Source organism: Cydia amplana, chromosome 6 (genome assembly GCF_948474715.1).
Source record: "Cydia amplana chromosome 6, ilCydAmpl1.1, whole genome shotgun sequence".
NCBI classification, from domain to species: Eukaryota; Metazoa; Arthropoda; class Insecta; order Lepidoptera; family Tortricidae; genus Cydia; species Cydia amplana.
Window position 1 is genome coordinate 9628556 of NC_086074.1, and position 27861 is coordinate 9656416.

At 35.9% G+C, this 27861-nt stretch overlaps 2 protein-coding genes across 2 annotated transcripts in view; both read right to left on the reverse strand.

Moving 5' to 3' along the window:
• The window catches only part of LOC134648835 (nuclear cap-binding protein subunit 3-like), a 299957-nt gene extending 297352 nt beyond the window's left edge, over positions 1 to 2605 (reverse strand). The window contains exon 1 of the mRNA XM_063503409.1: positions 2590 to 2605. The gene's annotated coding sequence lies outside the window, so the exon portion shown is untranslated. The remainder of the gene's footprint in view (positions 1 to 2589) is intronic.
• The window catches only part of LOC134648825 (ecdysone-inducible protein E75), a 168049-nt gene that overhangs the window by 82716 nt on the left and 57472 nt on the right, over positions 1 to 27861 (reverse strand). The gene's annotated exons all lie outside the window — the stretch shown is intronic.

Consider the following 27861-nt stretch of genomic DNA (forward strand, 5'->3'; position numbering starts at 1 on the left):
TTCTATGTCCTCCGTGATGGCAGGAGGGCTGCGGTTAGCAGCAGCATGCTTAGGTGTAGAGAATACCTCCGTGTTTGATGATAGGCTTGTGCATGATTGTCATTCAATCTATCTTCGAAGCCAGCAATGCAGCGGCTAGCCAGCCATAAGGGAGATATGTCGGGGATTAGCATAAGATATTTAGTCTGTAAATAAGATTTAAAAGGAATGTAATTTTTTTGCAAAATACAACGGAAAAGAGCTTTATGAAGATTGAATTGTGTACGTAAGTACTTACAACTTGACTTCTTCGTAAAGATGGTATTTTGTTAGCCAAAACTTTTAACAAAACGCCAATTATTCGTAAGGAGTTGTATTTTAATGATTAGGTAGGTAATCTTTAGATAATTATAATAATATATTCCAACTTGTAACGACAAAGCGAATCAAATTTTGATTGACAGTATTGACACTGACATTTTCGACTTAAAAATAATATTTGCTATTTCTTATTCTTCATACTGCGAGAAAGAGACAAAGTTATCGTGACTAGGGACGCTCCGTTTCTAAGGCTGACTATTCATTACTTATCCGATTATTATTTTACCGATTCAGTGTTGCCACGAATGAAAAGTTTGTTCCATGTATAAATGGCCACATTGGCTAAGTCGCGCGCGGAATGGCTCTCTCTCGTGGAACTCTTTTCTCGATGTGCGAACTCATGCTGCCAAAATCGAGGAATTGACAGATAGAGATAGAAATTTGTGACGGGCGACTGCCGTCTCTCGCGGCGCGAGCTATCCCGCGGGTAATCATGTGCTAGCCGTGCAGGAGACATCTCTTTTTTTCATTGGCAAGATGATTTATATTTCTGGGGGCCGATTTTTGAATTTCGACCGCTCGATTTCATGTATTTCGTTAAATAATATCTCCACTGCTAGGCTAGATGCCTTCTACTAATCTAATAGAATTGAAATCGAGTGGTCAATACCACTAGATTCCCAATTTCTATGGCTCGTATTTCAAAAATTATTATTTCGCCGTTTTCCACCGAATTTCAAGTGGCGAAATTGAGCGATCGAAATTCAAAAATCGGCCCCCTGTTCGCGTATTCTTAAAGTACTTATAGGATATCTTTGCTATTTACAGTTCCCAATTCATTAATTACTGTTGTACTTATTGCTAGAAATATTGTTGCAGCAAACACAGTACTACTCATCATCAATGATCGACAATTTAAACAAAAATAGACATAATTGTTGAAACCAGACTTACTTGTAATACCATGTGCATGTAAGTTTTTCACTAGGTACATTTGACTATTCCGACCTGCCTCAATAACGTGTCATACATACACGTTCACTTTTACTTCTAGTCTGGGCAAGAATACAAATTAACATAAATACTCGTACTCTTTGTGCTATTGGTTCTACGACCGAATATTCTAGTGAATTAGTTTGGTTTAAGACTTCTGGGCATTTCTAAATGCGTATGATCCATTTACGAAACAAAAATTCGATTACCTACGTATTTTCGCAATTATTTGGGATCCACTTAATGATTTATGAAAAAAAGATGAATCATGAAATTTTGTTTCCTTGTGTATATTTGATTTATTTATTTGATATTTATTAAAATTAAATTTTACAGCATTACAGCTAAGGGGCGCCAATGCGCTGTAAAATTAAGTAAGTACCTTATAATAAAGTTAAAGGTAATAAAATTATAAGATAAATATGACAGTAATTAATAAGCTACCTATGTTGTCATGGCAAAAATGTAAAAAAATCTTTAAAAAGTTAATGAATTTGGTCGGCAAACAAGTCGCAGTCAGGTGCGAAAGATAAAAAAAAATACTGGCATGCAGTCGTGTGAAAGGTTCCATTATCTAGGAGGCGATGGCTACGATATTAGATATCATGAGGGCGATTTGAACTTTTATAATCTGATTATGAAACTTTTAATGATATGTTCTCTCAGCTGTCAAAAGTGACATTTGGTTGGTTGTTTGGTTTGGTTAAAGACATTATAGTTTGAATCGCCCACCATGTCAGCTATAACTATATAATACTAAAGACACAACAATTTAAAAAAGTTTCCCGTCGTTAGCGAAATAGATACTAAAACGGAATTACCCTGGATTCCAGCGTGAATATTTTGCATATAAAACCGGACTTGCGGAACTATATATTTTGTATAGATTACAGACAACGTATTTTGTTTTCACATTAAGTATATAAAAAACCTGCAAGTGACTTAAAATCTTTATGGTATGGTATGTTTGTCACTGTATTAAGTTTCTATTGTAAATACAACGCAGTACACTGCGTCGGTGCTCTCTTTAGCTCGTCATGTCAATTAACGGCTGCGAATCCGAAAAATTAGGACAGGCGACTTGCGTCACTGTTTGCAACAAAGAATTAATGTCAACAAAAACGTACTTATCCTTATGTTACATAAGGAGAAGAGTTGAACTTATTATGTGGGTAAGTGCTACATTTACGTAAGCAGAGCTGAGGGCCATTTAATAGCAAGTCACTACCGAGAGGTTACGTAAACGTTTCGCGTAGGTATCGTTTGCTATTCTCGATTGAACAATGAGACTCCAACTATTTCTGCTAAACAATTTTACCGTGGTAAGTTCTGAGAAAAATATGGCTAAATAAGACTGCGAGCGAGTCAAACATCGTAATGAGTGCCATATGCCTACCATTCTGTGGCGTAGTCTCACTATACTATAGACTACCAATGATACCGAAATTAATACAAAAATTAACATTTGGTCAGAAAATATATATTATTAAGCACTGGAAACAATTTAATCTCACGAGTACGTATGTGCAATTAATGTTTCGATGAAATATACAAATATTCAAGCGCCCTAAAAAATGAACACGGTTCTGGATGTCTAAGACATACGACATGCAAACGAGGTCGTCTTCAAATTATCTTTAAAATTGGAGTAGTAGGTGAACTCTAATAAAAGTAAGTAGACGCGCTATAATGTTTTGTTGCAACCGTAAAACTATTGCCAATGACCGAGAAACAAACAGTTGCTTCAGCTTTTTAATGTTTGAATAAACATTTAATCCTTAGCTCAGTAAATTAGTGTTCACTTCAGTTGTACAATTCTACGCTATGTCGGTAGGTATGTCATATGATTGAGAACAAATAAAGGCCATGCATTTACATTTGCTGCTGGAGCGTTGTTTCGCAGTTATCGTAATAGGCTCCATGGCCAAGTTGCAAAAAGGCAGCGCGTGCGCCGCGCGCCTTACCGCCATTGGAGGAGCGCGCGGGGCGCGGGGGGGCCACTTTCACCTGGCGAGGCTGCGCGGGCGACGACCCCCGATGCCCTACTCCGCTGACCCACTATGAATCAAACGAAACACTTCACTTTCATTTCTGTCCAATTTGTCATTAGGCCCATGGATGAGTCTTGCGTCCCGCGCTGTTACAGCGTCTTACGATATTTTTGTTGCCGCTTGCTTATCTGCGGGTGGGGAGATGCGCCCGCGATGACGCGGAGATAGTAGAAAGCGGCTTGCATAAGAATTGTTACAGACGAGAGTGAAAGTGGCGACGCAGTCGCCATACTAATGAATTGAGTGCGAATTGGGGGCTCGCAAAGTCCGGTATACCTCTCTGGGTTAAAGTGTCACGGCGACCATAAGTTACATAATAACTTTTGCCTTCAGAATGGAAATCCATTAATCTAGACATGAAATGTATATGAATGCTCGTTTTTTCACTGATAAGTAGTTCTAAAGTCTAACTAAAAATTCGATGTGATGTGACTATTCTGACTAGTAGCCATCACTTGTTAAAATTATTCTAACCTTTGTCCATATTTTATTGCTTTTTATAGATATATTGGACTTTTGAATTCTTCAGCTCACAGTTATCAAATTGTTGTCATTTTCATAAACCGAATCAAGATATATAAAACTAAAGGATTGACTCCTACAAACACAGTATTATTTTAAGTACTGCCTATTTTGTCGATTATGTAGTTTGCTGCTGATAATTTCCCAACAGCATGGTGCAACATTCGAAATTCGCGCCAAATAGTCAATCGGCAATTTCCGTCGCCATTCGGGCTCGTTCGCGCGCTCGAGCGCTCTGTGGCGACCTCGAGGTGCGCAGGGCAACGAACGCTGACTAGGACGAATGTATTACAAAGTCCGAGTCGCCGTGGCCGCTCCCTGCCTCTCTGCCTTTGAGATCCAGCCTAGGCTCGCCTCTTACTGCGAGTGCCTACGTACAGCCAATGGCCTGCAACTCATTACGCCAAGGTGAAATATATGTAGGCAAGCAATCTGCTATAATTTATCTAACCATGTATATAGCGCTGTTCATGTTATTAAACTATTATCTTCAATGAAATCGGCAAAGAAATCAAACACTCTGTCCATTCACAATTATTTTTACTACTTAGTAGTAAAACGTGCAAGTGAAATTAATGGATAGGTATTGTTTAACACCTAAGTATGTAACCTAGAGCATGAATCTCGCTGGGCGCCTAATTGATTCGCTTCATGTACTCGGCACTTGCATAGGCACTAGGTTTAATTAATTTAGTCGATGTGACCCATTTTGCCACGTCACAGTTGGGAAGATTGATGAGGCTCTACGCGGCTACGAGCCTCTACGCCATCTGCTACGCCGCTGCTACGGATTTGTAGTGATTTACTACAGCCACTTGACAGCTTTGAACATGCTGCAGTCAAGTAGTTCTGATAGCTCAATTAGGTGTTACAATTTTTAATAAAACCTTTTTTTTACTAATACCTACGCTCTCTAATATGTAAATGAAAAATCAGATTCCACACCCCTATCGATTTATAAAGATATAAAAATACACTAAATATTAAATATATTACAAAAAGCCTCCAATTCAAAAATGTTCGACTTGACGTGCAAACAAGAGATCAAAGAAAATAAAATATAAGCAGCAGAATCCACTTGGCCATTCCGACACTTGCCACATTGTTACACCGCTCCCTGTCAATCGCAAAGTGCAATGCCATATCAAATGTCACTGAAAGGCAAACACAAGCGCTAATCCCCGATTTAGTAAAATTCGCTATTAGAATGCGAATTTGCTTAGTGCTTGGCCGGGCGCACGTTCGCAAGATAAGTCAGTCAGGGTCGGCGCGGTGCCGACGAACGGCCGTGCACCCGCCGTTGCGACACCCGCGCGCCGCGCCCTGCCCGCGCCGCGCCAGCCCTATTCCACAACTAAGCTTCAACTGCGTCAGAACTACAACGCAACCTGCCGCGGTTCAAGACAAACGTCCGCTGAGGAGCATTGAAACCATATCGCAAAATAAATGTTATTAATATTGAAAAATGGTGTGAGGCGAAACATTTTACATATTATACTTCAGTTATTCTATGTGAACTATGTGCATTCACAGTCAAAACAACAAAACGCTATAGTTTTATTGCAGTTTAAAAAAAAATATCTTCAATTGGTCGCAACTCGAACACAGCCATAACCATGAGGAAAACAACAACACCCACGCCGTCAGCCATGACGTGTCTTTTACAACTGTATTTATGAAACATGTTGCTCACACGCCAGCCCCATTTGCTTCAGCTCACAACCACCTGATGCCTGAACGATTGTTCAGCTGAACTCGATGCAGGTTTCCATTTTTACGAAGTCAATGTCAAAAGACGGTTGAAGAAACGAGCTAATACATCCACAAATGCCGCCGGTGTACGGCCGTGATAATGTTATTGAGTTGAGTAACAATGAAAAACCTTACATTCCTTTTACATATAAAACGCTACTAAGATAACTTGCTGCGCTTCTCTTAGACTCGCAAGAGTGACAACGTGACGTGGTTAACATCTATATATATAAATGCACTGATTGACTGATTCATCAATGCAGAGCCGAAACTACAAAAGCTAGAAAGTTGAAATTTGCACACTAAGTTGCATTTATAAAGTGTACAAGAGATTAGAAGCGATTTTGAGAAATTCAACCCCTAAGGGGGTTAAAAGGGGGATGAAAGTTTGTATGCGGATCAAGTTTTATTTTGAGTTAGGAAATTGAAACTTCGTAAAAAGATGTATTATTAAAATACAAGAATACTAATTTCAGTGTTTTTGAAAATGTATCCCCTAAGGTGGTGAAAAAGGGGTTGAAAGTTTGTATTGAGTGCGGGACTTGAAACTTGGGCATGTATATGGGCATATTATTAAAATACAAGAAAAGTAATTTCAGCGTTTTTAAAAATTCTTTCCCTAACAGGGTTAAAAAGGGGTTTAAAGATGGAATCCATTACAAGTTCTTTGAAACTTCTTATAAAGGCATAACGTAATATAGTAAAATAACATTAATTGAACGTTATTAAAAATTCAACTCCTAAGTGGGTTAAAAAGGGGATGAAAGTTTGTCTTGAGTTTCAAATTTTATTGTAAGCTAGGATTTTGAAACTTCATAAAAAGGTATTATAATAAAAGGGAAGAAAACTAATTTCATCGTTTTTTAAAATTCATCCCCTAAAAGGGTTAAAATGGAGTTGAAAATTTGTATGGAGATCATACATTTTTGTGAATGCGGGGCTTGAATGTTTGTATAAAGGCATATAATTAGAATACAAGAAAAGTGATTTCAGCGTTTTTAAAAATTCATCCTTTAAAAGGGTTAAAAAGGGGTTGAAAGTTTGTATGGGGGTTCACATTTTATTTTAAGCTAGGAGCTTGAAACTTCGTAAAAAGGTATTTTATTAAAAGACAAGAAAACTTATTTCAGCGTTTTTGAAAATTCATCTCTCAAGGTGGTGAAAAAAGGGGTTGAAAGTTTGTATGGAGATCCAACATTTTTGTGAGTGCGGGGCATGAATCTTTGTATAAAGGCATATTATTAAAATACAAGAAAAGTTATTTACAACGATATGAAAATTCATCTCTCAAGGTGGTAAAAAGGGGTTGAAAGTTTGCATCGGAAGCGGAATTTATTTTTAAATAGGTAGACTTGAAAATCTTCTAGGAGGGTGGAGAGGGACTATACGAGATTTTTTTTTTTCAGTTAGGGACTTGAAATTTCATAAGTACTTAGTTTGTCATAGACAAATCTCATGCTTTGTATTAACAAATGAGTAACCGTCCCTACTGCTATCTTTTTTAGGTTGTCGCCGACATCCGTTAGGGCATGGCAAATAAAGAAGAAGAAGAAGACTGCTATATTTTGCTGCATAATGCTCTATGCTTAATGTAGAATATATTACCACCAACATACAGATCAACGCGAACGAAGTCGCGGGCAACAGCTAGTATGTTCATATTTACAATAAAGCAGCCATATGTTATGTCATCACCAGTTATGTCAAAACTTAGCATTCTCGAGTCAAATTGTCTTCTTAATAACGAAATATGGACCAAAATATATGCTTTCTTCGCTAAAAAAAATTCAACCGAGAACATGACTTGTCACAATGTGAAATGTTTTGATCTTATGACTAAGACAATTGTTGCAATAACAAATATTTTGTCTTGGTCACAGGGGTCGTGTTCTTGACAGGCTAATATGGAGTCATATGGCCAATTATATACTTTTCACACCTCCTATTCGGAAAAGAGCTTTTTCTTCCCTGCTAGGAGGGATCAAAGTGGCACTTTTCCTACCCTGCTAGGAGGGATCAAAGTAACACTTTTCTGTTCAAGCACACTATTTTTACATTTTTTGCACATTATTTTTTTATCTTAAATAATCTGTTTCAGCATCAGATTATGTCAACACTAAGATTTTTTTTTTCCTCGTAGTTGATGTGAAAAGCAGTATGTGTCACACGGTATCAAAATTATTTCGTCTTGGGCGTTAACACTTGAATCCCTCATTACGCTCAGGATTCAATGTACGCCCTTGACGGAAATATATAATATAATTTTGATCCCTTGTAACACAAACTACTATTTTTCAGTCAATCTACCTACGTACATGCCTCTGTTATTTTATTTAAAAACTTTAGGGACACTAAGAGTTCAGCTCAAATCTTAGTATTCGACGCGACCTTTAAGCTTCGTTCATCGTTCCTAGAAGCCAGAGATTGTAAAACGATTGGCGTCTAACCCGTTCCATGCACAGTGATAAAGTTCTCCGGCACTACCCGTGTTGCTCAATATCGACGAATTTAGGGCGTCCCTTGGCTATCCAATAACAGAAACGATCACTGGGGTGTCACCCGATTTTGCAATAAACCACCGTGTTTCTGGAGGGCCATGGTGTTGAGTTTACACGATACATTTCATTTTGGGATGCTCGGAATGTCCACGTGTTAATGTAAATGTGCGTACTAAACAGAAAGGTACTAATAATACTAGCCAATAGTAGTTTTTTAATGTAAATTAATGAAAAAAACAACTTCAGTTTTTTCTAATAAATTTATAAAATGATGAACGTGTTATTTTAGTTTTGTACGTACACGTACAGTCACCGGGCAATCATACAGTCGACTTATAATAAGTTATACTCATAGCATATATTGCCTACAATGTTACGCCATACGCTTAAATAAACCGGGCAATAATATTTCATACGACGGACGGCCCCAAAATATCTGACTAGATTAGTTACAGCACCATATAACCAACATATTTTTTTACAGGCTTTGTTGAGAAAGATTGTGTGGCAGAGGAATGAACCAATGTAATTAAATATCAGAACTACAAAGTTTTAAGTAAATATGTAAACGGATTCTCATAAATAGCTGAGCTACACGAAAACATTTTTGAGGTAAAATATCTGCTTTAATTGAATTAATCCTTTGCATGTTAAAAAGTAACAGACGGTAGTAGTCACTTGACCGATAAATAAATGGTTCTACTTATTTATAGTATCCAATAAATAAAGAAATATGTGTCAAAGTCTAGTCAAAGGTCCCACTTTGTCACTTACCATAAGGACGAGATTTGCTTGTATCGTTATACGAATAACCTGTCAAAGCGTACTTATGGCAAGCTACAAAGTGGGACTTATTGCTCAGAAACGACATATATTTCTTTAGCATTTAATTAGTACCGACGTAACGGTAGTAAACACGACAGCAAGGTTATCGTTTGTTAACTCTTTTATTGATTAGGATGCTCTGTGCCTATGCGTAAGCCTTTACGAGGTCGCCAGCAGGAAATATACTATACATACATTGTAAATAGAAAGTCAATCTTTTATGTTTATGTAACTATGCTCTATTTTTTTAAATATATATTGTCTTAAAAGATATTTTCGAAAAACGCGCAAACTTCTAAAAATATTACTTTCTTCGATTATTCCTAATTTTTCATTCATGAAAATTTTAGGTAATTTTTTTTTCATTTCAGTGTTTATATGTATATCCAAAATCAGTTTCATAGAGCGCCTTTTTAACACAGAAATCTAAATTAATTTTTCAATCCCATGACTATAAAGAGGCCTATGCCCAAGTGTATAAGCTTGGAGATGATTATAATGTATGCAGTCTTACTGTTGTCGTTAAAAGCAAAAACGTCCACAATTAAAAAAATCCATGCTCTTTATAAAATTTAAAATATTTTCTCTTTTAAAAGCACTTCGCGCGCTTATGCCAATATCTAGATAAAGCTTAGTTACCAGAGTAGAAGTATGCAAAGGTCCTTGAGGATAGTAGGTGTAGCAACGAAGCATAGGTACTTACGGTACGGGCCCCCAGGGTGCAGGGAGCGACCTACTTGCGGTTCAACGACCGCGCTATATTTAGCTCTCCCGGGCGTACCTACTTACTCTAGGCTTGCATGTGCATTCGTTATCATACAAAATGCTGCTTCGCATACGTACATGTAAATTCCGTGGATTTCATGTTTTGCAATCGGCTGGTACTCTTCGTGGTGACGGACTTACCTGAAAAATAGAAACTCTGTTTAATATTTATGGATTACTCTAGAAAATTTTAGTTAGGTAGATGAGGACAATACGCGGTGATATAAAATTTATATTATGCGAATGCGTGGTGGTTGTTTGGGCGTTTTTTTTTTGTTGTCCCAAACACTTTTTTTCAAATTTGGGTTTTTTTATGTTATTTCTACTCAGAATCACGAGCTCTTTCTATCCTAACAGGAGAAAAAAAGTGTCCTAAGGTTTTTATTTCCATTCCGCCACCATTTTTCATAGCATTTGTATGGTGGTCGCGTAATGGAAAGATCGAAAAATGTATGGAAATTTTGGGACACTTTTTTTATCCTGTTAGGATAGAAAGAGCTCGTGATTCTGAGTAGAAATAACATAAAAAATCCCAAATTTGAAAAAAAAGTGTTTGGGACAACAAAAAAAAAACGCCCGTTTACGTAGGTATTGGCTGTATTATGAGAAGACCTCCTTTTACTGTAGGTACATCAATATCTCTCATTTACATTTTATGAGTTGTAATGATTTTAAATACACATACGTACTTGTAATCTTCTCTTTCTCGTAAGTAATTAAGTTTAGGAAAAGAGACAATATACATATAAAATAATAGCATTAGTAGCATCTAATTCTTGATTACCTTCTCATCGAGTAAATGAGCATGGCTAGTTTAATTTAATCTACGCATCGCACCGAATTCTTAGAAATAACGTGAACTTAATATTATACGAGTGAAACACTTCAAGCTACAACTGCCGTCGGAGTCAGCGTATTTGCCTAATTGATCAAATATAGTTCACTCGCTCATCGCAGACAATAACGTTTCATAATCTCTTACGTTTTAAGTCGAAAGTCGTTTACGGCTAGCGGGCGTTCGAGTCGTTACGTTGTCATCGCCCTAATTTTGCAGTGTCCTCGTTTTTGAGGTCAGCATCTAGCGGGGCAACGAACTCGTGCCCTTATGGCGGGGGCCTGAGGCGCGCGGCGAGCATCGCTTACGGAACTCTTGTTGGCTCTACTCCACACCAGATGGCGCGCTATCGTGCCTATAGAAACAATGGGTAGTTAAACCGAGAGCATACTTCCATTTCTACGTAAGAGTTTCTGTAGAAGAAATATAAATATTTAAATATACATTTTCTGGTTTATACCCAATAATAACAATATATTCCAGTTACATAATCTAAAAATGTTTTTATTCGTAGACAGATTACAAAAGTTACCTAGTTGTCATCGTAACTACTTCGATGATAAAATTAATGTGTAAAATTTATTTTAGAAACAAAACTCGTTGTAAATTCGTCGACGGCAGTGTTGCAACTCTATCTAGTTGCTACGTCAGAACCGTATGCATAATGGCCCGTATATTTGCCCGTAGCGTAGAATCGTAGCTCGTGTACGCACACACGGGCAGTGGTGTAAGCACACGAGCGACTGTAGGTGTGGTGGCAGGTCGTCGGCCGACAACCGGGGCAGCCTTGCTCCGTCCTCCGCGCCCTATTTCTGTCGCCACACTCGCCCTGCCCCGCGCCCCCCGACCGCCCGCCCGACCGCGCTCCCTACAACCCTCCACTTTAAGAAATGGGCTTTTTCTAAAATAAATATCGAAAACCCGATTCTTTCAAATCTGAACATTCTTGGGCTCATTCTACTCAGAATCGACAGCACTCTCCGTCCTACCATTAAAAAAAGATGTCCCAAAATGTCCATTCTATTACGTCACGTTTTTAGTATGAGAAAATTTTTCACTTGTATGCAACGTGACGTAGTGGAATGTACAATTTTCATACAAAATTTTGGGACAATTTTTTTTATCATCAGGATTGAATATGCTAGTGATTCTGAGTTGAAAGAACCCAAAAACACCAGGATCTGGGAGAATCGGGTTTTCAATATTTATTTTAGAAAACGCCCAAATACTATCTCAAAATCGGAATATTATTCAATAAATATACAACAAACTTTACGTATATAACTTAAGTTACACGTATATTAAAGTGTTAAAATAGATATATGTACTTTCACATTTTTATTCTGAGAAAAATCAGTCTTGTTATTACTTACGCGTGTGAAATAAAAGTTTCTCATGAGTAACACTGTCTTTTAATTAATATTTTTACCTCATTCATTTACAATAATATATGTTCTGAAGTATTTAGGTATAATGATTAAACTCAAATTTAAGTCGTTTTCTTGAATGTGGCAATATGCTGTTAAACTGTTCTAGTGAAATGGAACGTACAACCTAAAGTAAATACCTACAAAGTATTCAAAGTTGTGTTAGTAAACTAGAAACAGTAGAAACTAATTAACTACGTAATCACCAGACGCGATATTTAATTAACTCAAGTTGAATACACTTATATTTAAGATTAAATATATATTGTGAATGAGATATTTTAGGATATTTAGATTTGACAGGGAATAGAGATGATTTTTATTATTAACAAAGTGCTTAGTAAGTTTCTCGAGAAACTAAATATCCTAAAATATCGGTCATACTTATTTTTCTGCATGAATCATAAGTTGTTCAAAGATAGTAAACAAAGTAGAGCCGCTTGTGATAAAAGTAAAACGCGCGTCAAATATTATGAATGGAAATGAGGCATGCGTCATAACACACCTAATATGTACTCATAATCTAATCTATCTAATACCTTTAAACGAGCAATTCTTGTTTATTTATATATTTATTTATTTATATATATATATATATTTCGGGGATCTCGGAAACGGCTCTAACGATTTCGATGAAATTTACTATATGGGGGGTTTCGGGGGCGAGAAATCGATCTAGCTAGGTCTTATCTCTGGGAAAACGCGCATTTTCGAGTTTTTATATGTATTCCGAGCGAAGCTCGGTCACCCAGATATTATAATGAATATCTGGTTTATTGTTCAGTTTTACTTAAGCATAATGAAAATTCTTTTACGCTTTCATGTCTAGTGCGATTTTAGGTGTTTATGTTCCAGCTCAAAAATAGCGCTAGTACTAAAATTCGTTTGACACACTTGTCTTGCAATTTATTTTAGTTATTTTATTAAAAGACAACTTATTATTGTAAGTCGGCAGATTGCCGAATATTTGTAAAGCCTGCCTAATTTAAAAAAAATCGGAAATGTCGTAAATCGTCTTTTTTATGTAAATGTCTACAGAGTTGTCAGGAGTCATTTTCAAAATTAAAACATGCTAAGTCAAATTCTTTTTTTTAGAAATTATTAAATTTTTGTTTTAGAACTATATTTTAGGTTAGTGATCCTATATGTTCGATGATCATTAGTTGACGATATCACGTACGCACGCAGTACGCACTTACGCAGCGTGCGCGTGTGTGGGTATGTGTTATGGCAAGGCGTGACGCGCATTGCGTCTACTTTTACTGGCACTTTCTCGAGCATTGCATCGTCTCTTGCGCAACCCGCACATAACACTGCCGTGCAAGCTCGCGTGTCATGGCGGTGACAAAATTTCTTTTCAGTACAGTCAGCAGTCAAACTGTACTGAGAAAACTAGGTGCTAGGTGTTCTATACACGCTCATGACATCGTAATATTCTTTATATGACCTTCTACAACTTTGTTTGATTATTTTAGCTTATCTAATTTTGCTGCTGACTATACGAGTACAAGGAATGAAATATTTTCTACTGACGTATAGAAAATATCAGCCACTATTATTATTACACTTTCACTCTTGTAAAATAATTTAAAGTGATATATAATGAACTATTATATAGTACATTTTCAAGTCGGGCGTTATTCATTTTATGTCAAAACTAAATCAAAAAGTTAGCTGTTAGATGATGTAATTGTATAATTTCATGACACTTTCCAATCAAAAGTTGAGCATAGAAAATTTCAATGAAAACTGTTAACGGGAGAAGAGGGGGCAGCGAGCGGACAGAGGGGAAAGGGGGGAGGGGGGCGCTGTACGTGCCCTAGTTTCGCGCGGGTGCATGAACTCAAACGAGGTAAGGCCACCGACCGAGTCGACTCACAAACAATATTGCACTTTATATTTACGCATTCACGTAATGTTTTCGTTTGCGGTGACATCGGCTAGCATATCGTCACTAGCCTATCTGATATCACACGGAGTTGCTTATGATGCCAGAACCAGCTTGTGACGCGACCTTCGCTGGAGTGGCCTCGGCTCCAGCACCCCGTCACCGCCAGGTGCATATGGCATCATCCGTTTCAGGTTTCATACAGCCTATACCTATTTCAAACTGCTGTTAATTGGCAGAAAAAACCGATTAGGAAAATAATACATAGCAGCAGCTTAATCCTCTGCATAAAGTTACATGATTCTAGTTATTTCCAATTTTTTTTTTAATTAATCCCTTTATAAATCAGACCTACAGTTACCTATATGTAAGGACAATTGACACGTAGAAAGCGGCCACACAGACCAGTTGTACATATAGATATGAAACTATCAGCATATTTTAAATTTGGTATTCTTATCTCGACACTATTTTTACCTGATTTTATGATTTCGATTTTACGAAAATAAACTCTCTCAATAAACAAATTTAGGTGGCTATAAATAACGACAATTAAATATTAGCTTTTAATGAGTGGTTCGCAATAAATAATCTAAGACTAAACAGCAACAAAACCAGTGTCATACTATTTTCAGCGACAGCAAAAAAATCGGATAGTTTGGATATAAGTTTAAACGGCAACAAAATTATGCAAGCTGATGTTGTTAAATTGTTGGGGGTCTATATTGACGCACAACTTAACTGGAAGCACGAAATGCAGGCACTGAGCAATACTATTAGTTCCTCTTGTTATGCCTTACGCTGCCTGCGAGATTCTATAAATACCGCACAACTAAAAATGGTATATCACGCTCTTATAGAAGCAAAGCTTCGTTATAGCATCAAATTATGGGGCAACAGCTATAACTATAATGTAAATGCTGCCTTTATATTACAAAAAAGGGCAATCAGAACGATTGTACGCATACCACAAATGGCTTCTTGCAGAGACCATTTCATCAAACTCGGAATCCTTACCGCACCGTGTCTTTACATACTTGTACTTTTAACGGACTTAGTAAAACACCTACACAAGTATGAGAGCACGACCGAGAGAGAAAGCAGGATGTCTACTAGGCGAAAAGACATTAAAAATTCTGTAGTCCCGAGGCTTAACGTTATGAAGCACGCCACAAGTTACCAGGCCGTTTTTCTCTACAATAAATTACCAACTGAATTTAAAACAATTACAAACAGTAAAATTTTCAATGCAAGACTCAAGAATTATTTATTAAAAAAGTCGTACTATTGTATAACTGACTTTATAGCCGATAGCTGTTAATAGTAGTTTGTTAGATATATATTATATTATTATTATATTTTTTTAATGAGTTTTATGTTTTAATGTTTTAATGTGACTGTATTTTTCTATGACGATACCAAAGTGATGATATTATTAAATTTTTGCTTATATCTTAGTTAGTAAATTTTAATTTTTTAATATACTTATTTATTTTTATTTACATTTCATTCCTTGACATGATATAATTTTAATTATAACAATTACAATTTGAATATAGGTACTTATACTTTCATTAATACCATCAGCTTGGGATCACTTCATTGAGCTTTAATTGCATGTAATTTAATTTAATGTAGTGTTAATTTTTAATTTTAAGTTTATGTTCAACACAATAATTTTATTCTTATGAATAAAAATAAATGAAATGAAATGAAATAACTACTTATACTATGTATTAATTACCTTCATAAATTTAATTACAACAATGAGACACCAGAATTCATTTTAAAGCGGCGATTATTAGATAAGTACATGACTGATAACCGCTTCGGCCAGTTCATTGGCTTATGTTCAGTGCAGTATTCATTAAGTCCTCGTTAGCCAGCACCATTATCTTGTAGGAAAATCGACCACTAGAATAACTCACCATCTGTGTCATGTTCTATTTAACGATGTACATGTACAATAAAACAAAGAATAAGAACCTGCAGCTAGTAAATAGCTAAGTAAATTGCAGTATTTTCCTTTTAGATAATTATTAATACAGAGCTTGGACTAGTATTGTCGTAGCGTAGGTTATACTATGTATTTATAGGTAGGTACTTGTCCAATATAAATATAATATTTTATTTTGACGACCGGTCTGGCCTAGTGGGTAGTGACCCTGCCTGCTAAGCCGATGGTCCTGGGTTCGAATCCCGGTAAGGATATTTATTTGTGTGATGAACACTAATATTTGTTCGGGAGTCATGGATGTTTTCTATGTATATAAGTATGTATTTATCTATATAAGTATGTATATCGTCGCCTAGTAGCCATAGTACAAGCTTTGCTTAGTTTGGGGTTGGGGCTAGGTTGATCTGTGTAAGATGCCCCCCAATATTTATTTATTATTTATTTATTTATTTAATAAATGTGATCTTTACCTTTTTATTAGCTCGCTTATCGCATCGTGAGAAATATTACACTACACTTTCCTACACTTTGTAGACAAAGTGCAAGTAACTAGGTATATACATGTATATAATAGGTGTACACATGTATATTGTATATGTATAAATAGGTTTACATAATAAATTTAATAATATATAGGTATATAAAATCCATTTTTCTGAAAAATGGTACGATCTTGTTCTTATATCTATGGACAAACTCAAATAAAAAAAACAAATCAAAATCAATCATATACTGTTTTCGCTTTTAAACATATTTTTGACCACGCCAGCTCGTAAAGGCTCTGTTTGTGGCAAAGTAATCTGATGTCAATTTTCAGTGGATTGCTCATGTTGGCTGATAGAATTGATTTTTAAGTGACGATTTTTAATAACGTTCATTTAAATATGATTCTTATAGTTTCACAGATAATATTTTTTAGAAGCAAAGTTTGTTTAAGGCCGTGCATCGAAAAATAACAGGATCTTAGAAACGTGGCAGTGGCTAGCCCCGGAAACAAACAGTAGTGATTTTCGGATATATGTTTCTTGACTATATGATAAGTGATTTCATAGTTGTCGAAACACGAATGCTCAAAATTTGCTCGATAGAAAATAAATCCAAACTTACGTGTTCATTTTTCGGTTTTAGCTTCGTGCAACTAGAAAACACATCCATATCCAGCACAACCCACCTTACAGCAAAGGTTTTCATCTCGTCTTAACTTTCAAAGAACTAAATATTAACTTATTATCCTTTACCGATGGATTTATTATCGATTTTTGATTTTATGAATTCAACAGCAAACGCCCATTTTACGCAGTTCGGTTTCTCTTTCTGTCATGCGTCAAAGTCATAAATGCATCCTTTATGCCAGTAATGTTAGATGGCCGTCGTGCCTCAAAGAGGTAAGACCTATGTCACTTCGCGCAGCGCTCCGAATTACGTAAAATTTTAATATCCAATAAACGTTGAGTCGTAACTCCATTGAGTAGTAACGGAATCGGAGGTAAACCTATGATGGTGCCTTCTTACAGGCCTATACGTTACGCATGTGTGCGTGTTTGCTTAGCTACGTCATGCTACGTCGAAATCTATACTCTCTCTTTGTCAGTTACAACGGGTTAGGAAATTTCGACAGATATTGAAATGTATCGGTAGCTGTTTGGTATTTAGCCATCAGAATCTAATCGTAACTTTTTGCTTTATTTTTGTTTGAAAATAAAATATCTATAAGAATATATTTTTTGCTTTTTTTCTATTGTAATGATAAAAATAAATCTAGTATGTTTCATGCTCAAATAATTTAAAATAATTGAATAAATATTAAAAACTAATTGATATTATTCGTTTTAATTATTATATTATTAAGTTTGTTTGAATAAAATATTTTATTTCAATAATACGAAAAGTTATTATATTTAAGTACCACTAAAAAAAGGTCCCTACTTACAAAAACTCACTTGCACGGGCCGGGGTTCGAACCCGTGACCTCCGGTTTGAAAGTCGCACGCCACTACAATTTCACATAAGTAATTTACAATGACATGATACCGTGGAAAAAGTGAATATTACTAAGTGAATGTACTGTGTTACTATCATTTTATAGTTTATTTTGGCTTGACAAGGAGGAATGAGAAAAACGTGCAGAGCGAGAGGATTAAATCTCTCTGTCCCTTTCTTAAAGTAGCCAATCCAATCCTAATTATGACATCTGTTTTGATATTAATTCTTTGAACATCATTTGTCGATGTTCTTTTTTATATCATCGAGAAATATTTTTATTAAAAAAATGTGTTGAATTTATATGTTTTATTTATGTTTTTTTGGCATAAATTTCATTACTTTTGACAAATTTTGATTGTGATGACAAACGATTTGATGTGATGTGTGAAACGAACCATGTGATCAACGATTTATCTAATAAAACTTCATTTAGTCGAAAAAAATAGTTGTCTACTACCGGGTGGAAAAAAATTATGAGCCCTGGAGGGAAAGTGCCTTAAAAGCTTAAGTTTGCTCATTTTACTTAAATGAAACATTATTGTTTTTTAAAGAAACAACTGCAATCAAAGATTTTTGAAGTGAAAACTTCTTTAGCGGCGCTAGGCATTTTTGAGGTGGGGAAAAAATGATAAACTCGAGACAGCGTAAGGCGATCATGTGACCGTAAGGTTTAGATGGCATTTAAATCAATAAAGAAAAACTCAATGACATTACATGAAAAAGGTTATAATCTTGTACGGCCTGAAATACAAGGATCTCACAGTATTATAACTTTATATCACTCAAATATAATTCAATAAAGCTACATCTTGATGAAATCGCTAATAAAAGTGAACTCTAGTACTGGTGAATAAAACTCAAAATATCATGACCATGATATTTAGATGCGAGGTCTGCAAGGTAACTTTACAATTTCTATTCGAATTTTAAACAATTAACGCTATAAATTTGAATTTCGAATTTTAAACAAGCTCACTGACCAGCAATTTCGGAACCAAAAGTTTTCAATAGAAAGGAGGATGGGTCAATTATACATAGTGCTGCAGACATTTTGGACTAGTCATTGAGTTTTCACTTCTGTCGGCACTCCCGGAATGCAACACGTTGTTTTTTTTTTAAATTCGCTTAGTCGCGCCCGGGAATCGAACCTACTTTTTCCACACTGTATAAAAGAACACAAATGCTTTTCTTCTGGTAACTTAAATGTTCTATCTATCTTGGTGATATGTCAATGCAATCAAATAATCTGAAAAAATAATAATAACCCAATTTATGAATTCCGTTCCTTCAGAAAAATGCGAAATGTACGTACAATTTTTAGGGATATCGTACTTTTCCCAGAGACAAATTTAGTTGGCTAAGAGATATTTTCACTGATTTGGGGTCTGGGCTCTAAAAATCTAACATAATATGATAAGGACTTAATCGTTTTAAGCTCAAGAGTGAGTTTTCCTAAAACTTTTTCTAAAAATTATGTCTTTATTAACGTTAGGAGTGCACTGCAGCATGTCAAATGTATGCCAAAATGTCAAGGGAGAGAACAATAAATTAGGTTTCAATTCCACTTCCACTCATCAACAAAGTGATATAAGTATATCAGCAGTTTAAAGTTATTTTAGATTACAAAATTAGCGCATCAAAAAAATCAAAGTGCATAGAAAAAAAGTCTCCTGAGTCATAATAAAATTGATGTCTCTTGGGTCACCAGAAAAGTCACCAGGGAGAACGATGACCCAAATCACATTTAAAAGAAAATGTAAATTTTGTGTACTACCTACGAACATTTTTCAAAAAACTATGTTTTTATAACATATTAGACCCAGGATAGATCTAATACCTCTTTTCGTACCCCGGATAAAATGGTCGGCGACTAAAAAAGTAACTGAAACGTTACGTTATTAGGTTCACGATGCCGCGTTGTACCCTTGCCTTCGTTGCGATATGTTTGGTAAGTCAGGAGACTTAAAAAATGAGCCATGATTTTGGGACATATTAACAAATATTTTTTTGAATATATATTAATTTTAGCGGACTTTAATAATTTACCAGTTAAATTAGATGTAAATACCTTTTTAGTTAATCGTTAATATGATATATTAGTAGCAGTAAAACACTTTATTGTACAAAAAGACACATAAAACATGAAAAAACACACATCCTTCCTATATGGTAGAATATATTTTTCACACTTATAAGTAAAAACCAAAACCGCTACGCGATTGGGATACGCTCTTTTTGTATGGGATACAAAAAAAAATTCTCCTGGGTCACCAAGAAAAATCGACATATTAAAATAATTCAGTTCGTTTTTAAGTTCTAGTCAGATTGACTTTTTGGTTATTTGAGATAAATTACAATAACGCTTAGATTTGAAAAACATGATTTTCTATTTTGTTGCGATCGACCCGGGTAATAAAAATACGGCGAATTTGAACTTTTGTTTGTTGTCGTTGTAAAATGTATTAAAAAATAATGTAGGCACCCCTGACAATTGAAATTCAAAATTATCCAGAAAAAGTGGCCAAGTGCGAGTCGGACTCGCCCATGAAGGGTTCCGTATTTAGGGGATTTATGACGTATTAAAAAACAACTACTTACTAGATCTTGTTCAAACCAATTTTCGGTGGAAGTTTGCATGGTAATGTACATCATATATTTTTTTTAGTTTTATCATTCTCTTATTTTAGAAGTTACAGGGGGGGGGGGGACACATTTTACCACTTTGGAAGTGTCTCTCGCGCAAACTATTCAGTTTAGAAAAAAATGATGTTAGAAACCTCAATATCATTTTTGAAGACCTATCCATAGATACCCCACACGTATGGGTTTGATGAAAAAATTTTTTTTGCGTTTCAGTTCTAAGTATGGGGAACCCCCAAAAAAAATTTTTTTTTTCTATTTTTGTGTGAAAATCTTAATGCGGTTCACAGTAGATTAGTCCATGACAGAATACATCTACTTACCAAGTTTCAACAGTATAGTTCTTATAGTTTCGGAAAAAAGTGGCTGTGACATACGGACGGACAGACGGACAGACAGACATGACGAATCTATATGGGTTCCGTTTTTTGCCATTTGGCTACGGAACCCTAAAAATGAGTGTTTCAAAAAGGCACCCTGTATTCCTTACATACCTAAATAATCTCTTATTCAATAAAACATATAATTACTAAACACTGTGATTTATTTTAAATAAATGCAAATCGATCGGATAAAAGATATTAATACCTACCTATACAACAATGAGTACGAGTACAGTCAGCTGCAATAATATGTTACACACCGAAGGCCGTTTTGCGGTAGATCATGTTAGATCTTATTTGTAGAGCCATAAGAGCGTGTCACATATTTTTGCGGCCGTCGAAGAGTAACATATTATTGCAGGTGACTGTACCTATGAAAAATTCGAGGGTTAAAAAGCATTTCAACCAAAGCATTTATAATAATAACGACTATGGACGCCTGCAACCCCAGGGGTATTTTAACCCCATAACAATAAGGTTGAAATTTGCATTTAGTGACCGCAAAGTCAGGTGAGCGTAATCAAGTAAATCTGTTTTCATCATATTTTATCAAAAATAATCTCTTTTCTGTTCTTGTGCTATTTTCTTATTATCAATACTCTTAACTTATATGCTATATACGCTGCTGCTTCTATGCTGTTAACATCTTCCAAAACAACAATAAATATTCAGGTTTATTAATTAATTATTTTATTGTTTGCTATTATGAACAAGTAACAACGCCATCTGTTTCAATTTTTTCCGAATTTAAGTTTCTGGCCGACCGCAGCGACCGCGTATAATGGTAGTTAACTTCTCTAACGTTAGATGGTGCTAAAAGGTCACACAAACTTCACGTGCGGCGCGAAGCGTTTCCATGTGTGCGTGTTAGCGGGGAGGGAAGAACTAGCGGGCGTGGTTTACGAAGCGCCAGACGCGGCTGCAGTAGGCCCTTAACCCTTGAAACCCTCACAACGCTCTAGATTCCTTTTTTCGAATCACTCGCTACGCTCGTGGTCCAATTTTGCAATCTGCCGCTTGCTTTGTCCCCTTATAAAACAAATACCGACAACAACAAGTACCAAGTACCTACCGAGTAACTCACCGCACAGTCGAAATATAACGCATGAACATACATTAAATAAATTAATAAATATTATAGGACATTTTTACACAAATTTAATAAGCCCCACGGTAAGCTTGAGAAGGCTTGTGTTGTGGGTATACAACGATATATATTTACAAATACTTAAATACATAGAAAACCACCATGACTCAGGAACAAATATCTGTGCTCATCACACAAACAAATAGCCCTACCGGGATTCGAATCCAGGACCATCTGCATCACAGGCAGGGTCACTACCCACTAGGCCAGACCGGTCGCCAAATAATTAAAATAATAGGTACATATAAAATGAAACGGACCGACATCGATCCCATCATCTTAGTGAGACTGGTGATCAGTCCGTTATTAAGTACAATATGATGAGGAATATATTTTTTAGAAGCACATAATATATGGAGGGTGCACGGAAAGAACATGTCTAGTCACTTCAGTAACATTTTGAGTAATCGCGGTTTTAAAATTTAGAACAATGTCAATACGTATGGTAATTCCGTGACCAGGTATTATTGAACTAAGTAAATAAAAGTTGTGTCACATTTATTATACAGTGGTAGCAAAAGATATAACTAATAGTTCATTAAGAGCTCTTCATTTAGAGATAATAATCTCATTATAATCTCATTTTCCGATAAAAGATACTGGACATGTTCTTTCCGTGTACCCTTCATATATAGGAGCTCACTAGTAATAGTAAACATTCGCAAACTAGTAATTTCGTAGTTAATATATGATCTGGTTAAATCGCCGCGGGCGCCGAGGATAAACGCCTAGGCCTGGATGGTTGGGCGCGTTCCAAGCGCGAGCTCGTTACTGCACCTAATGTATATGCATCTCTGTGATATATTCGGGTATATTGCTCCAAATATAAACTTCAAATTATTTATAATGAACTATATCAATAATACTAGGAAGGGGTCATCCATTAATTACGTCACACGAATTTCTAGGTTTTTTGACCCCTCCCCCCCTCCTTGTCACACTTGATCACATTTGGTAAACCCCTCCCCCCTAGTGTGATGTCACATTTTTTCTACGAAATCGCCAAATCAAATTAAGTAAGTACCTAAGTATCATTAATATTTTATCAAAATATTTTTGACGTTATAAATATTAGTAATTTTATAACCCAAAACTGCTTAGGAAAGAAAATTAAACGAATAAAAATGATTATCGTTTTAAAAACTTGTTATTTAAATGTACAGCGAATAAAATAAATTTTCGGTTACTGATGAAGTTAAAGTGACGTCACAAAGTTTGTGTCTCCCCCCTCCCACATGTCACAATATGTCACATTTTCTTGACCCTCTCCCTCCCCCTAAACGTGTGATGTAATTAATGGATGACCCCGAAGCTTGCCCAAAATTTGAGTAGCCTACCTCATACTCTGTATTTTATTATATTACGAATTTTCCCGGTTAATTCGTTTTGTTTGGTTGATACCCTCAAATATACACAAGGGGTACTTGTAGCCTTTGCTTTTGGAAGAGGGTAGCAAATGCATCAAACAAATATCATAGATATTAAAATATAATATAAAACTCTTAAGAAATAGAAACTCTTATTATTATTTATCGTTTTCCTTGACCGATCAGAGTATAAGTACCTAAATAATTAAAAATATAATGTATCCATTGGGAATTATTTGAATATAGAAACTAATAGAAAATGAAATAATATGAGTTTTATTTCAGTATAAAATGCACGGCCGTACGGTTTAATAGGATTAACTATTTCTTAAATTAATATGTATGATTTAAAAACATTTTCATAATACGAATAGTGCCTAGTAATTAATTTTACACGCCCATTATTTCATGTGAGTGGCTCACTTTTATTTTACAAGAGTTGAACAATCCCCGCGACATTATATGAGATGCGTCCTTTGTATTCTTAAAACGCGTTGATATATATTCAAAAACAAGAGAAAAGACACACAATGCAGTTCAATCAATCATAATAAGCGATGTTGTCGCGGCATCCAACTTTCTTTATTCTTATCCCTCTTTTAAATGCGGCCGCAAAGGCAGCCGGAGTGACAGGATTCATGAATAATTCTATTGTATTTTGTTTGTATATAGGTCACGTCGACGGATGCGTAAACAGCTGAAGCCGTCGGAGGCTATGGAATAATCCACGACGAGCTATCCCTCGATCTGGGACATCATAACACTCAATATTCACCGTCAGTATTTACTCAAATACAAAATCTACTCCGCATTAATAAACTGTATGTTGATACAAACAATGCATACGTATGCATAATGATGCGTTCAAAGCAAAAGTAAACAACCTTTATTTGGGACAATAAACTTCATCAAGAACGTTCGATAATTATGTTCGATTGTTAAGTAATTAGGTATCTCATTATGTTTTAGAAGCGATAGCGGTTATCAGGGGATTTGCATAGCAACGCACGCGTTCGCTGGGTGGGTAAGGTTGTTGGCTTGGCACAGCTGCAGTTTGCACGGTTTCTGAAGGATTCGCAGTTGGTGCATAGCGTGGCGTGTCAGTGCAGTGCACAGTATCGCAAGCGTGTCGCTAGAGTTGAGGTTGCCCGCCCGCGCCCCGCAGCAGGGAGCATTAAACTCTGCAAGGTTGCGTTGCGACCGACTACGCTATCACTAGCTACTGAAAGCTACGATATTGCCCTTCTCTGACAACTATTTTACTTTATATCTGTCATATCGGTATCACGAAGGTCTTATTACAGTGAATGCTTGGCATTTGAACGTTCTAAGGTACATTCGGTTTTATACTAAAGTGCAAACTAACTTACCTATAAACAGAGCAAATGATCATAACATAATAGAATACCTATAAACCAATGTACCTATTAGAAGATACCTTAAGTTCTCAATGACTTGATATTGATTGTCTAGAATTGGTCAATACATATATTTTATTAGTATTGAGCAATCTTAAAAATTGTCTTCTGAATATATCTTTAATATATCGACATTATAATAACTTCATTTTTTGAAGTAAGGTGTCAATAAATAGTCAACTCCACCGCATGTTGGCAAAAAACAAAAACAAATCTCCATAAGTGTTAAATTAACACGAAAACCCAAATAAAAACTTATTAAAATAACTATTTTTAGCACACTAATGACACTAATAGATCTTTATTGCAGAAAATTATTACACAAAGAAACCCTTCGCATTAAGAGTAACGTCGCACACAATCGCACTAGCGCCACCTGTCGGCGAGTAGCAGAACTTTTGTTTGTGTAGTTCATTGCATTGCTTTTATTGAATAACGCTACATTCTAATATAAACATTACCTTTCACTTACCTTATTATTAAATACGAATTTTATTTCAATATTATGATATTTAGATTCCTCGTTGATGTGTCTTAAAATCAGATCTGTTTATATGCGTAAAGGCGCTTGGTCAATTAAAACATAAGTACTACTTTGTTCACTGTACGTTATTTGATGTCTTTTCTTCTTGTCTGTTACCCTCCGGGATTCTTCTCACTTGATGGTCTCATCGGAAGACCAGCGCTGGAAGCCACCAGCAACATGCTGAGATGAGGCCATTTCGTGGTGTTCTTTCATATTATGTATTGTCTGTGTGCTTACGAATAAATTATATTCTATTCTATTCTATTCTACGGACGGAGAAGGTAGACCCTGGAGAAACATCTTAATTACACATAGGTATACAAAATTACCTATCTATCAAATTGATTCAAAATGTATTATTTCGCTTGTGTTTGCCCCCTAGTTCTTCAAATAACGACGATAGTATGTACATATGTGGTTATAACAACTGACCGCCAAGTATGTCACTTATTACTTTTACAAAAACCCGTACAGAAAATGCAACAAACAGATGAGTCAACGTCATTTCGGTAAGCGGAGCGTCGACCGCGTGACGCGGGCGGCGTCACGCCGACGTGCCACGCGCGTGACTCACTCTGACGTCGGCGAACGCAACCAAAACGCACCTTTATAAAGTAGGCAATCATATAACTAAATCATTTGTAACGGGTTTATCGCGAATTCATTTTATTTATTCTTGTGTTTACGTTAGAAGACAAACAGTCTGACAAAATCGCATTATTTATTGAATAAATAAACAGTGAGACGCAATGCACATCATTGGACCGAGAAATTGGACAGGAGGAATTCCAACCTTACCAATATCTTTATAAATAAACCCTGCAAAATATCTCAATTAGATAATTTCAAAACATATTTCAAAAGTTAGACTGTACAACATAGTGGCGCCAAAGAGAATTTCACACCCTCTCTTTGGAGGCGCTAAAATATTGAGCGTGGGCAGCGTGGCGCTAGTCGGTAAGAGCTTTTGAAACTTGCAAGCTCGGGCGTGTGCTCTGAGCCGCGGTGCCGCCATCTCACGGAAAACCGTTGAAGTTTTGAAGCCAGTAGGCGGCAAAGCGTATTTTGTACACTAGTACTGTCTTGTCTGACAACGCCACCTGGCGGGCATTTTCCAAACCGCGCAGGCTTCGAGGGTGGAATGTTTCGTGGAAATTCGCGGGTCCGCTGCTAGAGATCGCTTTTCTTAACATTCTTTTCGGGCATATATTATACACATTTTTCATCACCAAATATTAAGAAAAATTGAACTATTTGCAAAATATGCTTACAGAAATAAAATAAAAACATAATAAAGGACACATTTAACTATTTCTTTTAATCTGCAAGTGTTATACATTGAATGTTTATAAACAATATTTTCATTATCATAATTCACAACATGTAAACGTTAAATAAAACAAATATTTATATAAAAAATATATAGTTTGATCTGTTAGAGTACCATGATAATACAAACGGAGTTCTACTATTTGCTCTACCAATGTAGAGCCCCAATTTGATGTAGGTAGGCCAGGTTAGAGTCTGTGCGGAAAGAGAAGAGTCGTGGAATGTATGGCGCCCAATACATTCCACGATCTTCTCTTTCCGAAGACTCTATCACTCTACATGGGTTTTATCGTATGAGGTTATCTTGAATGCTTGTTTCGTCTGCATTTTTAACGCCTATTTGACAAAACAGTTAACTAATGCAGATTGAAACTAGTCAGGTCGAAGGTGACGAAAAGCTTGTTTGTTTGTTACAACATTTGAACATAGGAATAAGTTTTCGACATTTTCGATACTGTACTAAACCCTTAAAGGTTCAGCAAATGTATAGATAAACTAAATTAATAAATATTTCACCACACCAGCTCGGAAAGGCTTACTTTGCACTTCAAAAACTGATAGCAAAGTTGCATTTTATTCACATGTGAGGCAAAGTAATCAAATGCTCATTTTGAGTTGTTTTCTTATGTTTGCTGGTAGAATTGACTTTTAAATGATGATTTTGGATGATAAATATTTAATAACGTTCATTTGGATTTGATTTAGTTTGATTTTGCTTGATACTTTACATTTAATATTTGCTTCGGGTTGGTGTGATGAAAATTTTTGTGTTTCACTCGGGGGCAAAGTTTAACCCTCGTGCTTTGAAACCCTCGCAACGCTCACGATTCCATTTTTCGAACCACTCGCTACGCTCGTGGTTCAATTTTGGAATCTTTCGCTTGCTCGGATTTCAATATAAGCACGAACGGTTAAACAACAACTTTTCCCCCCTTGTAAAACAAATAACTATTTTCTACTCCCGTACTTTTATTTGGGGTACACTACATAATTCCGAAATATTTAATGCCGAATTTTAGAATATCGAACTTTATTATTCCGATTTTTAAATGCTCGATCCATCAAAATTCCGACTGTCGTAATTACGAAGGATGAAAATCACGAAGGTATATATTTCCGAATAACAAAAAAGCCGATTTTTAAAAATTCCGAACCACGTAATTGTGCTCTGCGCTTTGCTACGGCGGGCGAGGGCTGCTTCCCCTCCGCGCCTCCGGCATTTTACATACACTCTAGGGGTAGGACAGACAAGACC